Genomic DNA, 13,995 nt, shown 5'->3' with positions numbered 1-13,995 from the left:
AAAGGCAGCCCTTTGTTCCAAGGTCCCCAACGGGTTAGGATGACTTCGGGTGCCACATCACTGGAAGTGGCAATCCGGCCAAGGAATTTGTGAAACGAAGGTCCGGTGGATCCCACCCCTTTCCTGCGGAGTTTCCCTTTCCTGTCCTTATTTGCCCCCTCCCCTGTCCCGCGGCCCCAGCTGGGGAGGCCGGGGCTCCGGCTGCACCCTTCCTCCTCTCTGCGGCGCGGGGCTTGGGGAGGAGGGGCGCGATCGCCCCCCGCTGGCGGGGCTCGCGCGCGAGGGGAGCCGGGCGCCGTGCGTGGCCGCGGCTCGAGTTAATAAACAGTTAAGTTTGGAAGACTCAGCAGACACGTTGAGGGGGAGTTACCAAGCCCAGGCAGCAAAAACATCCCGGCGCATTCCTGGGGAGTCCTCGGCTGCCAGCATCTGATTAGAACCATATCTCGCCGGGAGTGGCCGCGCGGCTCCGAGGCTCCCGGGCCGGCGGCTATTTAAGCGCGGCCCGCCGTGTCGGCTGCGCGGCAGCCTGGAGGCTCGGCACCCGGGAGTCATGCTCGCTTCGCGGAGGCGCTAGCTGGCCGTGAGTAGCTTGCCCGGCCTTCTTCCCCGTGGCTCCATTTTTGGCGACCTCCTTCCCCTCCTTTGCTTTTTCCCCCTAGGGGTGCAGATCCGGGACAGTGTGTGTGTGTGTGTTGGGGGGGGGGGGAAGGATGGAGTGGAGGTGGGGGGCAATCTTAGAAATGAGACCGTACTTGGGGAAACGGCGGTTTTGTGGCCTGACAACCGAGGAATGCTTCCACGGAATGCATTTACCTTTGGGGTCGGGCTCCAGATGTCCAGCTTGTGACATTTAACAAGCACCTCCTTTTGTGTGTGCTTGTGTGTGCTTGTTTAAAAGCTCTGTGGGCAACCCTGGTAGGACGCTGGTGTGGCTGCTGACCGCCTAATTAACTCCTCCAAGGGTGTTTATTTTTGCCCTGTGACAAAGGCTGGGGACCTGGTTTGTACCCCCCGAGAAGCTTTTTCCTGGTGACTGACAACGTTTGGCATGAAAATGTGAACTTTGCCTTACACCCGCGTTCTTAAGAAAGTATCTGCCCAAGAGACTGAACAAACTTGTTTTAAATCCCTGGAGCGTTTAAAAGGTGTTGGCCTGCTTGCTGTAAACTGGCTGGAAAGATTAAGTAAGAATTCTAGAAAAGGGGGGAAAATTAATGGGTTAAAACCATGGAGCCCCAGTCAGCATAGCGGTTTTCATAGCATAGAGCTGACTCTGTTATTTGTTTCTGCTTCCTTTCCTCTTGACTCAATTCCTAGCCTGGAATTCAGGTCCACAGTCAGTTTCAGCAGGGAGCTGTTTGAGTCCAAAGGGAAATTTAACTGGATTAAAAGCACTTAAAGAATCTGGATGTTATCTCCACCGCATTCCCCCACCCCACCCCCACCCCACCTTTTCCTCTTTCTTTTTGGTTTGTGTTTGGAAGGAAGAGAGGCACACTTGTAAAGTGAGAAGAGCAGAAATAAGCTTCCAGACACATGGAAAGACTTAAAAATTATGGAGGGGAGACTTCATGAATAGTAAATGTTGTTATTACACTATAAAGTGACCTAATGAAAAAATTTCTGGCTCTAATCAGGCAAAGCAGAGGAGTGGGGGAGAAGGAGGTAAGACAAAAACTAACTCACACAGAAGTAACGGCTGAAGGAAGAAGGCAGCTACAAAAATGCCTTCAAGACGTCTGCTAAGGCTCTTGGAATGGCTTTGATGGGATATATAATTGATCTTCTTTGCGGGCTGGAGGTCGACACAGGAGCATCTGGTGGCTGGTGGGGAGGGAGGAACTAGCTGGGAATGGGGGAGCATCCTAGCTACCAGATGGCTCCCCTCCACGCTCCATGACATCTCCATGCTAGCTTCGGGCCCTGGCAGTCAGGCCGCGATTAGGCCGCTTTTCTCTGGGCCTACTGCCCCGCCCACCCCAGGTTCTGTCCCTCACTGAAGGGAGACAGGCCTCGGTGACATTGTAGGAAAGTTTGTGGCCTTGAGAATTCAGAAGTTTTTGGGACTGAGCTCTCCTTAATCTTTGGGGAAGGACCTTTTTTTGTTGAAGCACTGCACATGTGGAAATAAACAGTACCACACTTAATACAACAAGGAGCGTGCAATGTAGACAGCGTCCTAGAAAAAGCGGGGAGAAGACCTAGTGGCCTTTTCCAACGTGTATTTCTGGGACTGATTACTTCTAAATTCCTAATCAGTTTCCCCCTGAGGCAGGCGGGATTCTTTTTCCCATTGGTGAATAAGCTAACTTCCCCTTCCCCTTCCCACTCTCATCTCTATCCCTTCTTATCCAAATGACTGCTCTAGAAACCAGTTCTTCTTAAGCTATACCCTCCCACATTTTATTGGGCGGCTGGGACAAAGTGGTGGTAGTGGAATGTCCTCCAACTTTGAGCCAGGACACAAACGGCGTTGCCGTTCTCGCCATCTTGGACACAATCGGATCTTCCCCGGAGGATGTGAGAGAGGGCAGGGAGCCATGTGTGGCCCTTGTTAAAAGCCTTGTCCAACTTGCTGAGGAAGAGTCCACATTTCCCCTCGAGACTCTTTACAGATTTTAGATTCAACTAAAAGTCCAAATTCCTATGGATTAGGTTTATTTGGTGCCTTGTTCCACGAGGTTGAGTGGATCTTTGTCTCCTTGTTTGAGTTGAAGAGAATTGCTCTTAAGACACTTGTTGGCATGAGGTGGTACCGGGACCTCTGGAAGCTTCTGGCCAGGTGGGCTGGGGGCGATATTTATCGGCCTGCTTGGTCAGGCCTCAATTATCTGAAGATTAAGAGACTAGGAAGATATAGGCCAGCAGGGGGCTTTGTGGATGCGTGGGCTCTTGGTGGCACAGCAAACATATCCTGCTTTGTTTCTAATTCTACCCTAAGCCTAAACTTGCTCCCACTGATATTTTTTTACCTGAATGGTTTTGAAGGCTCCATGTGTTTCTCTCCTTCAATCATTCCTGCCCGGAGGATGTAACTAATGTCAAGGACAAGCAGAGGTGCTGAAATACTGGAGAAGCCTACTGAAGACTGAGCTCTCCAGTGTGCTCAGTTGCCCTAATGGTTATCACAGCACACCTCCCTAGGTGGAAAAGCTTGAAAACTCACTGGTTGGGGAGTTTCGGCTCACAGATCCAACGTGTCAGGTTTTCTGTCCTCCAGACGGAATCAGAACAAGAACTACCCTGGCGATCTGAGACACCTGAGTCATAGGATGTGCTCTTTTAAAATTCTCTCTGGTGCTGTGTGTCATTCTCGACTTGAAGCCGTGCCACTGAGTGGCACGGAGGTAGGCCAGAGTCACCTTGTGGTGAACTAGCTGTACCGTTGGTTAGGTGTGGTTGGTGGGAACCTAACTCATGGGAACGGAGCCTGACGGGATTGCATGAATCAGGAGGCAAGTGGGCAGTCAAGTTTCCTCCTCTTCAAAAAGCTGCTACTTTCTGATGAGGAGGGCAAGGCAGGCCGAGTATGGACACTGAGGACTAGAAGTCATGCCAGTTTCTGCCTCCCACCCAGGACAGTCAGGTAGTGGGTTGAGAGCGTGGGTTCTGGGATCCTGCTGCCTTGGTTCAGATCCCAGCCACACCACTGTTGCTTAAGTGACCTTGGGCAAATTGCGTAACCTCTCTGTACTTAAGCTTTCTTATCTGGAGAGAATAAGAGTACCTACCCCAAGCTTGTTGGGAGGAGCGTGAGTCTAATATGCTCAGAATACTTTTTTTAAATGTTCATTTATTTATTTTTGAGAGAGAGAGAGAGAGAGAGCACGAGCAGGGAAGGGACAGAAAGAGAGGGAGACAGAGAATCCCAAGCAGGCTCCATGCTGTCGGCACAGTGCCTGACTCGGGGCTTGAACTCATGAGCCATGAGATCATGACCTAAGCCGAAATCAAGAGTCAGACGCTTAACCCACAGAGCCACCCAGATGCCCCTATGCATAGAATACTTTATTCTGTTTGACTTAGAAATGTGTTTTATTTATTTATTTATTTATTTATTTATTTAGCCCACTGAACCACTCACTGAATAATGTGTCTTTGTGAAAACTGAAGGCAGAGGGGAGAAATGTCTCCATCAAAATAGGGCGCTGCTCATCAACCTGGAAAACGTGAATCATTCAAGCACCTCATATTAACAAAGCCATGTGTTTGCTGTGCTCACGTGAGGCTAGAACAGACAGGGAGTTCCTCTCCGTTCTTTGCCTGGAAGCCTGCAGTTTGGTTTGGTCAAGCTGACCTCCTCTGGTCTCGCTGAAGTCTCCACCCCCTCTCAGCCTCCCTGCGGAGAAAGAGCAGTTCTTCCCCAAGTCAGCATGAAACTAGAAGGAAGTGGGAAAGGAGGGACCACCCATACTACACTGAGTGACTAGGCTAGAAATAAAGTCTTCCAAGTGCGTGCGGCCCCATCCTATCCTTGCCCACATAGCTGGGCAGGTTGCCATGGTTACTCCCCTTCCTGCATCCTTCTCCTACCCTGGAAGGAAGCCTGCCACTCCAGGGCAAGCAAAATCTGAACAAATTGCTTCCTGGTCTAAAAATGGAAGTTGCTTTTTTATTGGTAGCCTCCTGTCTACCTACCTCACCCTTTTCCTCTTCTCAACTTATTTTAATCTTACCACTTAATTGTCTAAGTCTCACTAATTCTTGCGTCATCAAGGTGGCCAAACCTTAAGCTTTACGAAATTTCAGGAACATGGGAGCTATTGGCTCAGTATTGAAGAAACCTGGCAATTTTTCTCTGCTACCATAATTTGTACAAGCTAGCTGAGGCAAGTGACCTTTAACTGCCTTACACCAGCGAGAATTCTGAATGACCTGAGCAAGCAGAGTCGTCGGTTATAAGGAAATTACCAGAAGGCATAATGAGGAAGCGTGAGGGCTGTCACTTAGATTTTTAGGAAACCACAAAGTAAGGGAGCAGGTGGCATAGGGACTAGGAATCCTGGCAGAGTGAGATTTAAAACACTATTCAACCTGGAAGACTTTTGGGTGAGGGATATGTGCTTTAACAGTTTCTCTGAGTAAACAGCTGTCCTATCTCTCTCTAGCAATGTGATGCAAAGAGTCTGTTACTCTGAAATAGACTTCGGTCTCTGTGTGATAGAGGAAATGCATAAGCTCTCATTTAAAAAATAAAATGCATTCTGTCTTCCAAGATTGGACACTTAGTTGCCTTGGTGTGTATTTCACAGCTAGAGAGAATTCATCTAAGATAGTAGTTCTCAGAGTGTGGTCCCCAGACTGCAACATTGGCATCATCTGGGAACTTGTTAGACATGCAAATTCTTGGTCTCCATCCCAAATCCACTGAGCCAAATTCTAGCGGTAGGTTTCATCCAGTGGTATTTCAACCAGCCCTCTGCGTGAATCTAAGAGTGACTTTCACAATTCATTTGTTTTATAATCCAGTTGTTCAGTGGAAAGCATAACAAAGTATTTGGGTTCCTACAGTCATGGAAATAATAAGCAAAGCACTTAAACATAGCTCAGTTTAACCGAATCTTAGGATGCAAAAAGATGAAAAAGGACAGACCTTGACATTTTTCCTACTATCTCAATTATTGCTGTCTTGATCCTAGGAAAACCGATATACTCCTTAGTTTTATATATCACCTCACTTCCAAATCCTTTCTCCACTTTTGGGGTTTTTTTAAGGTCATAATTAATCTCCATTTATTAGGAGACTGTCCCAGGTACTTCTTTTAAAAAAGATTCTAGTAAACTAGATCATTACCCTTGAACCAGATGGTTTTCTCTAACCTATAAAACGTTTTATTTTGTTTTTTATGCAATGCCAAGAGTGCAGATGAAGGCCTCTCCAAATTGGTAAATGAATCTACTGCACTTAGTTTTTATAGAGCTTTATGGTTTATAAAGTACCATTCCATTCTCCCATTTAACTTTCACTTCAAATAACTTACCATAGAAAAAATGTCTCCATTTCTTAGCTCAGATCTGATCAGTGCAGATCAACTTGTCCTAGGTCCTACCTACCATTAAAGGGGAAAGCCAGGATTCAAACATGATTTGAATCTTGGTGTTTCTTTAGTAAGTACCTATTATGTTAATTATGTTGCTAGCCTGACAATGAAAGAACTCCTAGGGAGTGGAAATCTAGAAGAAAGTCTGTACCTCCTGAAGCAAAGGCCACGGACTCTGGATCTGCATTGCGGTGGCAGCTGCACCATTTCTTAGGCACGCTGCTCACGTCTCTGACCCTTGGGTGTTGCCTCACCCACCCTGCAAAACAGTCCTAAGAATGCCTGATGTTAATCAGAGAGTGATGTTGAGCAGAGATCACACCTTAGACTGAAAAATACAAGGGTGTGATCTAAAATTAGAGAATTGGAACCCTGGTTTCGAGAAGGTGGCACATGATTAGCGGGTAAGAGCTCGGATTATGAATGGCAAATGACTGGGACCGCCAGTCGCTTTGCCATTGAAGACAAGAGATATCATGTCTGAGCTTTGTTTTCTCCATCAGTAGAATAGGTGGCCCCAAAGTTAAAGGTGAACCCATTTAAAAAAAAAAAACTTTCTCAGAGCCGTTGTGTCCGCAGCACCCCTACTCTAGAACCAAAATTCTCGGTACAACAACTAAGCTGATATTTGGAAAATGTTCTTGCTTTCATTGTTTGTGAACTTTAAGCAAGCTAAAATCTAGAGACGAATTTCCGCTGAAAATTAGGAGACCTTCCTTCTTGCACCCCTTGAAACCGTAAAATGTGAGGGTCAAGCAGGAGAATGTGGCGATGCTTCATAAACCAGTACAGGCACGCAAATATTAACTCTTAAGGTACCACTTAAATCTCATCCGGGCAGGACAATTCAGTCCTCCCAAGGTCTAGAGTTCATTCATACTCAGAGAACTGGACAGTGATGAACAGCTTCTCTAAATGTGTCCATATTGGATATAGCTGCCCTCCTTGTTCTAAACATTTCACACAAATGACCTCACTGATTTTTCATATTTTATGTGTCCTCTTAGGGGCCCAAGGCCTATTTTAATCTTCTAGAATGTGTCACACAGATGTTAAAGTGTTTTTATTACCATTTCTTTATTTATCATATGCTTGAGCATTTGTCAGTGGTCTAGGATAGTTGTAGGAAGAATGCTGAGTTATGTGAAGAATTGGGCTTCGGGGCGCAATGTTAATCCAGATGGGAAACATACAATTGACCTCTAGATCAGAGGGTCAGAGTGGGAATGGTACACATAGTAGTTGCTCAAATGTCTGTTCTTTAAAAGAAAGTCTCAGATGTGCTTTAATTACATTAACACTGGGCGGTGGTAGTGGTATTTTTGGTTGTGTGTGTGTGTGTGTGTGTGTGTGTGTGTGTGTGTGTGTTTTAACCTTTGCTTCTAAAGTTAAACATCTTAATTGCAATCCTATTTTTTAAGTAGAAGACAAATATGTAACTGATAGAATAGGCTCTTCTATCCGCATCTGGTTGATAATGAGATTTCATATCGATTTCTGCTTGGACCAAGGCTCAGCTATAACTGAAGATTTTGGAAAAACTCATAGACTTGAATTGAAAAGGTCATTTTATTCGGTGTCCCGGCTGCCTTCTGAAGGGTATCCTGATGCATGGATGCTTGCTTAACTGCCTGCTAACTTGTTCTTTGGGATTTCTGACTTATCCTGCTCGTCTAAAGTTCTCAGTGACTAAAAGTTGGCTATAATTGAAAGTTGGATGATAATATTTACCCGACACCTGCTAGCAGACATATAAGTGCCAACAATTGCTGCCTATAAGAAATTTAGAAAAAAAAAAATGGCATCTACTCAACCAACCCGTGGTTTTATTATAATTAAGTGACACAGGTAGGGTCCAGAGAAAGAAAAGGCCACCAGTGTGGTAATGGACTTGGCTTTTAAAGGAATGGTGGAAGTCAGAAGAAAAACGCATCTTTGGCAGAAGCACGTAAGCAAATTGTGCAGGTGTATGTCCAAAGATACAGACTGGCCAGTGTGACCAAGAGAAAGTACAGATGGCAGAAAGAGAAGTGATGGGTTTGGAAAGGAGAGATGGATTGTGCTGAGACTTGGATGTAAGGACAAGAACTTAAACCTGTATTTGTTATGCAGTAGATCTCTTTGTTAAATCAGGAAAAGAAAATGCTGACTCAGATAAATTAACCTAGCTATATTGGTCGAATGAATTTGAGCAGAGATGGTTTAGCGGTTAAAGAAAAACCTGTATTTCATGAAAAATCAGCAAAGTAGAGAAAACGTCCGCCAAATCAGATATTAAGGAGCAAACGGAAGTTATGCGTTACCCCTAATGTTTTAAGTGCCCTGCTTTTTACCACACTGTGTGGGGCCTCAAAAAGTAGGAGCTGACTTAAAAATTTCATTGAGTTGGAGAAAGAGTTCTACATGAATCAGAGGGCAACAATAGGTCATGGCAAGTGTATAAAAGCGGTCCGCTGGTGAGAGGTCAGGGAAGACTCCCCTAAGGCAACACACCTTGAGTGGACTTTGAATGACAGGCAGAAATTCATGCAGGTGAAGGCAGTAAGTATTACAGATGAGGAAGGCAACATAGGAAGGCACAGTGTGTGTGTGTGTGTGTGTGTGTGTGTGTGTGTGTGTGTGTGTGTGTATGTGTGTGTGTGTGTGTGTGTGTGTGTGTGTGTGTGTGTGTGTCTGTCCAGGGCAAATGGAAAAGATTAGCCTCTCTAGGGAACAGGTCTCTGTCTCTGTCTCTCTAAAGATACATTGATAGATAGATAGATAGATAGATAGATAGACAGATAGATAGATAGATAGACGTGATTAGTACAAAAGCAGGAAGGCCATGAGGTCCGATAAAGTATTACCACAAGAATTCAGCCATAAAAGTAGGTCAGTTACAACTAGTGCCTTACAACTTAGATTTTCATGGGACCCTTTTGAGAAGGTGAAGGAAAAATTCATCCCACAAAGAGTTTCTTTACTTTATGTATTCTAAATATATTAAAAAGTACCTATGTTATATGTACAGAAAATAGCAAAATAACACCGTGATATGAGTTGGCTAATTGTGAGGGACCAGATACGTGATATAAGGAAGCATAGCTCTTTTGGAAACAGAAACTTGGGGGTGGCAATGAGGCAAGATTAGGGAGGAATACTGAAAATAGTTTTTTGAAATTTTTTGATGGGGAGGGAGGGGGGTATGGACATAAAGGGTAGTTATAGAAAATAGAGGGCCAAAAGTTTGCCTGATTTGGTAGACATGTGAACAGTCCAAGATAAATCTTAGCTTTGCTCTAAACTACAGACCGTACTGCGAATAGATCTTTTAGGTAAATCCAAGTACCAGATAAATTCTGTAGCTCTGTTTCCAGAGAGTGTATAGAGATACAAATGTTCAACTTTCTTTATGAAAACCCTTTAAGAGAAACAATGGAGGAAACTGTGTTCTGTTTTAGGATTTGGACCCTTATACTTTATGCAGCCAACACTTGTTTAAGGGCATACTATTGCAGTGGTTATAAAGTCCAAATTTTTAAAGACTGACATTGACCAGGGGTTATCAGATACTCCCTTTGTAGTGCTCTTGTAACCAGACTATGCCGCTTAAATAACCAAAGCTATTTTGGGGGGTGGCCCTGGTTATATTTTCATAATACTGCTTCATTAAAATCTGTAAGTCAGGGGGCACCTGGGTGGCGCAGTCGGTTAAGCGTCCGACTTCAACCAGGTCACGATCTCGCGCTCCGTGAGTTCGAGCCCGGTGTCGGGCTCTGGGCTGATGGCTCAGAGCCTGGAGCCTGTTTCCGATTCTGTGTCTCCCTCTCTCTCTGCCCCTCCCCCGTTCATGCTCTGTCTCTCTCTGTCCCAAAAATAAATAAACGTTGAAAAAAAAAAATTAAAAAAAAAAAAATCTGTAAGTCAGTAGTGTTGCCTGATCTGAAAGTGACACCATTGAACTCAGAAAATATGATAATTAGGAGTTTGCTTCTAGAATACAGAGGCTCATGTCATCTCTGAATCGCTTGCTTTTCTGAATGACAAAGCTGAATGCCAAGTGAGCATAGTGTTTCTTTCTGGTGTTTATGAAAATAATGTTGATTCAGAAATTTGGGTAACTTTTTAGGAAACATCGCTGACATTCTTTTTTTTAAGTTTACTTATTTATTGAAAGAGAGAGGCTGCATGCACGAGTGGGGGAGGGGCAGAGAGAGAAGGAGAGAGAACCCCAAGCAGAATCTGCACTGTCAACCCATGACTCAGGGCTTGAACCCATGAACCGTGAGATCATGACCTAAGCTGAAATCAAGAGTCAAATACTTAACAGACTGAGCCACCCAGGTGCCCCCTGACATTCTTTAATAACCTAGTGTATCACAAGATTCTTTCCTCCCACTGTTTCTGTCACACAGATGCTCTTCCAGATTGTAATACGGTTATAGGAGACTCTCAAACATTGAATGTAAATATCCTCTATCTAATTAGTGGTTTAAGTAAATGTCATAATTTGAAAACCGTGTGTCGAAGACAATAATTAAGCCCTTAAGATGAAATTTGCATCTTTCCATGGTTGATATGAAGAAAGCAGTTTATGTGGGATTCCTTGAAGTAGTATTAATTTTGCTCTTACAAAACATTATTAATGGCAGTGAGACTTTCTACCTTCATCAGAAGCATTTCCTCTAAAAAACTTACCACGAGATAGAGAGCAAACTGAGGATTGATGGGCAGAAGTGGGGATGAGGGTGACCTAAATGGGTGATGGATATTAAGGAGGGCACTTGTCCTATTGAGCACTCGGTGTTATATGTAAGTGATGGATCACTGAATTCTACTCCGAAAACCAATATTACGCTATATGTTGAATAACTAGAATTTAAAGAAAAAATTGAAGAATAAAAATAAATAAATAAATAAACAAATAAATAAAACAAATAAAATAAAAAATAAAAAACTTGGCACCAGTTGCTTACTAACACTTGCTTGTTCTCTGTATCGTAAGGCCCTTGAGAACAGGGACCACATCTGTTTCATCAGAGTCTGTATAGCACAGCACAGCGCTTGGCACCCAGTAGGTGTTCAATAACCAATAACCAGATGGCCAAGTGAATGAATGGCAAGTTACTCTCACTTGCATTATTGATTGTAAATTATTATAGAGTGAGCAAAATGAGAAATTTCAGCTCGCCTTACCATCTACTGGTATAAGTAAGACAGTTCTGAGTCTTTTTTTTTTTTTTTTTAACTTTAAGGTTATTTATAATGAGCAACATCCATGTGTTCCTCTAGTTTATATCTGCTCAGGGCCTGAGAAAGGCAGACAAGCTGTTACTGAAATTCTCCAGATGGTATGGTCTTTTCAAGTCCTTGGGTTAACTTCTACCAATGGAGTATTCATCATGGCTCATACATGGATCTTACTCGATAGGTATTATTATCACCTGGCCAATAATTATCATAGTGGTGAATAGTTTTCAACCTGATAACTTCTCCCAAGGATGACTTCTTATTCTCCTTCTGTTTCTTCTTTTTAAAGTGGCTAGGAAACTGTTTCCTAAAAAAAACTAATAAAACTTGAGGAAATAGATGAAACCTTTGGCTCAGCGCTAGATAATTAACGTTATCCCTTTGACTTACACAATTTCCGCCAAAATCAAAAGAAGCCTGGTTTTTTAGTTGGCATATGCTGCTGTAATGTAGGTAAATATGTGATATCCATTAGGCTCTTTAAACTGCTTAAATTGGGTTGCCAATTAATTACTGTTGCACAGACCCCACTGGATCCAAGGAAAACCAGTCAAAAACCAACAATAGACCATATACTGATCAAGTTTTAAAAATCCCATCATAAAAGAATTTCTTTAAGCCCTAGTGACTATTTGATTCAAACCTTACTGTTCATTTTTTAATACATCGTGAGTGTTTCTCGATAACTTTATATAACCAAGTATCAATGAATGACGTCTAAGTCAATAATGGCAGGCAGGATTCTATGTTTCAGATGTGCGCATGTTCACTTTGTAGTTTCTCTTAGCTTTTGAGTTTAATTTCACATGACTTCTAGCAAGCGCTCACGATTCTGTCTCTAGCCCAAGGTAGACTATAGATTTATCTACATTATAAATATTGCTGTCTGACAAATTAGCTAATCTCTAAGGAATTTAATTTTTAAAATGCAGTAAGGCACTGTCATCCTGATATCACTATTTTAAATGCATAAGAAGCAATCTGTCTCTCATTCTACTTGCCCCTTCTTCACCAGCATTTCCTTAGTATTGACGTTTCTAGTCTTCTCAAGTTATGTGGAACGCATATATAAAATGGGAAAGTGCTGGGGCGCCTGGGTGGCGCAGTCGGTTAAGCGTCCGACTTCAGCCAGGTCACGATCTCGCGGTCCGTGAGTTCGAGCCCCGTGTCAGGCTCCGGGCTGATGGCTCGGAGCCTGGAGCCTGTTTCCGATTCTGTGTCTCCCTCTCTCTCTGCCCCTCGCCCGTTCATGCTCTGTCTCTCTCTGTCCCAAAAATAAATAAAAACGTTGAAAAAAGGAAAAAAAAATGGGAAAGTGCTGTATATTCTGCTTCATATGAGGAGCTATAATGATGTGACTGTTAGTCAGTAGCTGCCTTTTCTAAAGGATGTTCCTTTAGGTGCTCACATTTCAAAGTACCAATTCACTTACATAAGCTTTTAGCAAACTGGCATTATGGGAATTCTATTTTTAGGATAAAATGGATCTTAGAATGAAGGTTATAAGACAAAATGGCCTTTGATTCTTTTTTTTAAAGCCACCTTTGGGACACTTGGTTCATATGAAGTTTGAGGGTCACTGTGCATGATAGCTTGGCAAGATGGGATAACCTTGGATCTGACATTTGAGATTGTTAGACCTTAACCTTTCAATTAAAAGGCTTTGTTTCCAAAAGATTAGCCAAGTATTTAAATGAAAAGAAAATGGCAGCGTTAAATCACTCAAAATGGCAAGTTCACGCAACTATCATACTACAAAGCTGTGTGACCCTTTGAAGCCATGGCTCCATATTCAGACTCGTCACCTCCCCAACCTCCACACCATTGCTCAAAACCTCAAAGTCTTTTCAGTACTGTCTACACAAAATATACTCCTGAAAATTCATTCTAATCCAGTTTGACCCACCTTTTAACCTTTTTTCCTCCTATCACCCAGCACGGGTCTTGTATTCTAATGAAGCTGACATAAATATCCTTTGCTCACTGCTATCAATTTCTCTTTCCTGAAAAGTGTTTTCTGGATCGTTCACATTCCTCCAATCTGAAGAACTAGCTTAATTCCTTTTCTTGTATACTTCTAAAACTAAAGAAGTTGAGAGCATACATATTAGACCTGTGTGGTTTTTAGTAGGTTCATGGACTTTTTTAAAGATTTTTTTTTAAGTGTCTATTTGTTTTTGAGAGAGAAAGAAAGAGAGCATGCTAGTGGGGACAGGGCAGAGAGGGGCAGATGGAGGGACCCTGAGCAGGCTCTGCATGCTGACAGCAGAGAGCCCCATGCTGGGCTCCAACTCCAGGACCGGTGAGACCATGACCTGAGGTACCCAGGTGCCCTGTTGACTTTTGCACTTCACCTTCTCTTCTGTCAAGTAGGGATGATGATCCTTCCCCCATAGCACTAAACGACAGAGTCTTAGCATCACAGCTGGCGTATAATAAACATCCAATAAACTTTACTTAAAAATATGGCATTATACCTTCTGTGTCTCTAAGAAACCTGTTTAAGCCATCACTGATCCTGCACTTTCTATCCACTCACTCTGCTCTCTCTTTTCCAGAACATTTGTCACCTTCTGAAAGACTGTAATCCATTTATGTGTTTCCCTGCTAGAAGGTAAACCCTATAAAGGAATAGATTCTTATTTTGCTCACTGACATATTCCAAGCTGCAGAAGAGTACCTGGCACATAGTAGGGGCATAGATTTATTACATTAATTAGCT

At 43.3% G+C, this 13,995-nt stretch overlaps 1 protein-coding gene across 4 annotated transcripts in view; it reads left to right on the top strand.

Annotated features, from left to right (window-relative positions):
- Positions 1 to 13,995, top strand: part of DAB2 (DAB adaptor protein 2) — a 70,224-nt gene that overhangs the window by 17,128 nt on the left and 39,101 nt on the right. The window contains exon 1 of one of the 4 annotated variants that reach the window (XM_040495913.1): positions 332 to 583. The exons of 1 other annotated variant lie outside the window; for it this stretch is intronic. The gene's annotated coding sequence lies outside the window, so the exon portion shown is untranslated. Of the gene's footprint in view, positions 1 to 331; positions 584 to 13,995 lie in introns of those variants that run through there. 2 more of the 4 variants (XM_040495909.1, XM_040495896.1) reach the window with 2 other exon arrangements.

The sequence above is a fragment of the Herpailurus yagouaroundi genome, unplaced genomic scaffold (assembly GCF_014898765.1).
Source record: "Herpailurus yagouaroundi ecotype Mexico unplaced genomic scaffold, PumYag 29, whole genome shotgun sequence".
Classification (NCBI taxonomy): domain Eukaryota; kingdom Metazoa; phylum Chordata; class Mammalia; order Carnivora; family Felidae; genus Herpailurus; species Herpailurus yagouaroundi.
The sequence above is the reverse complement of the archived record's forward strand: the minus strand, read 5'-3'. Positions and strand labels throughout refer to the sequence as shown.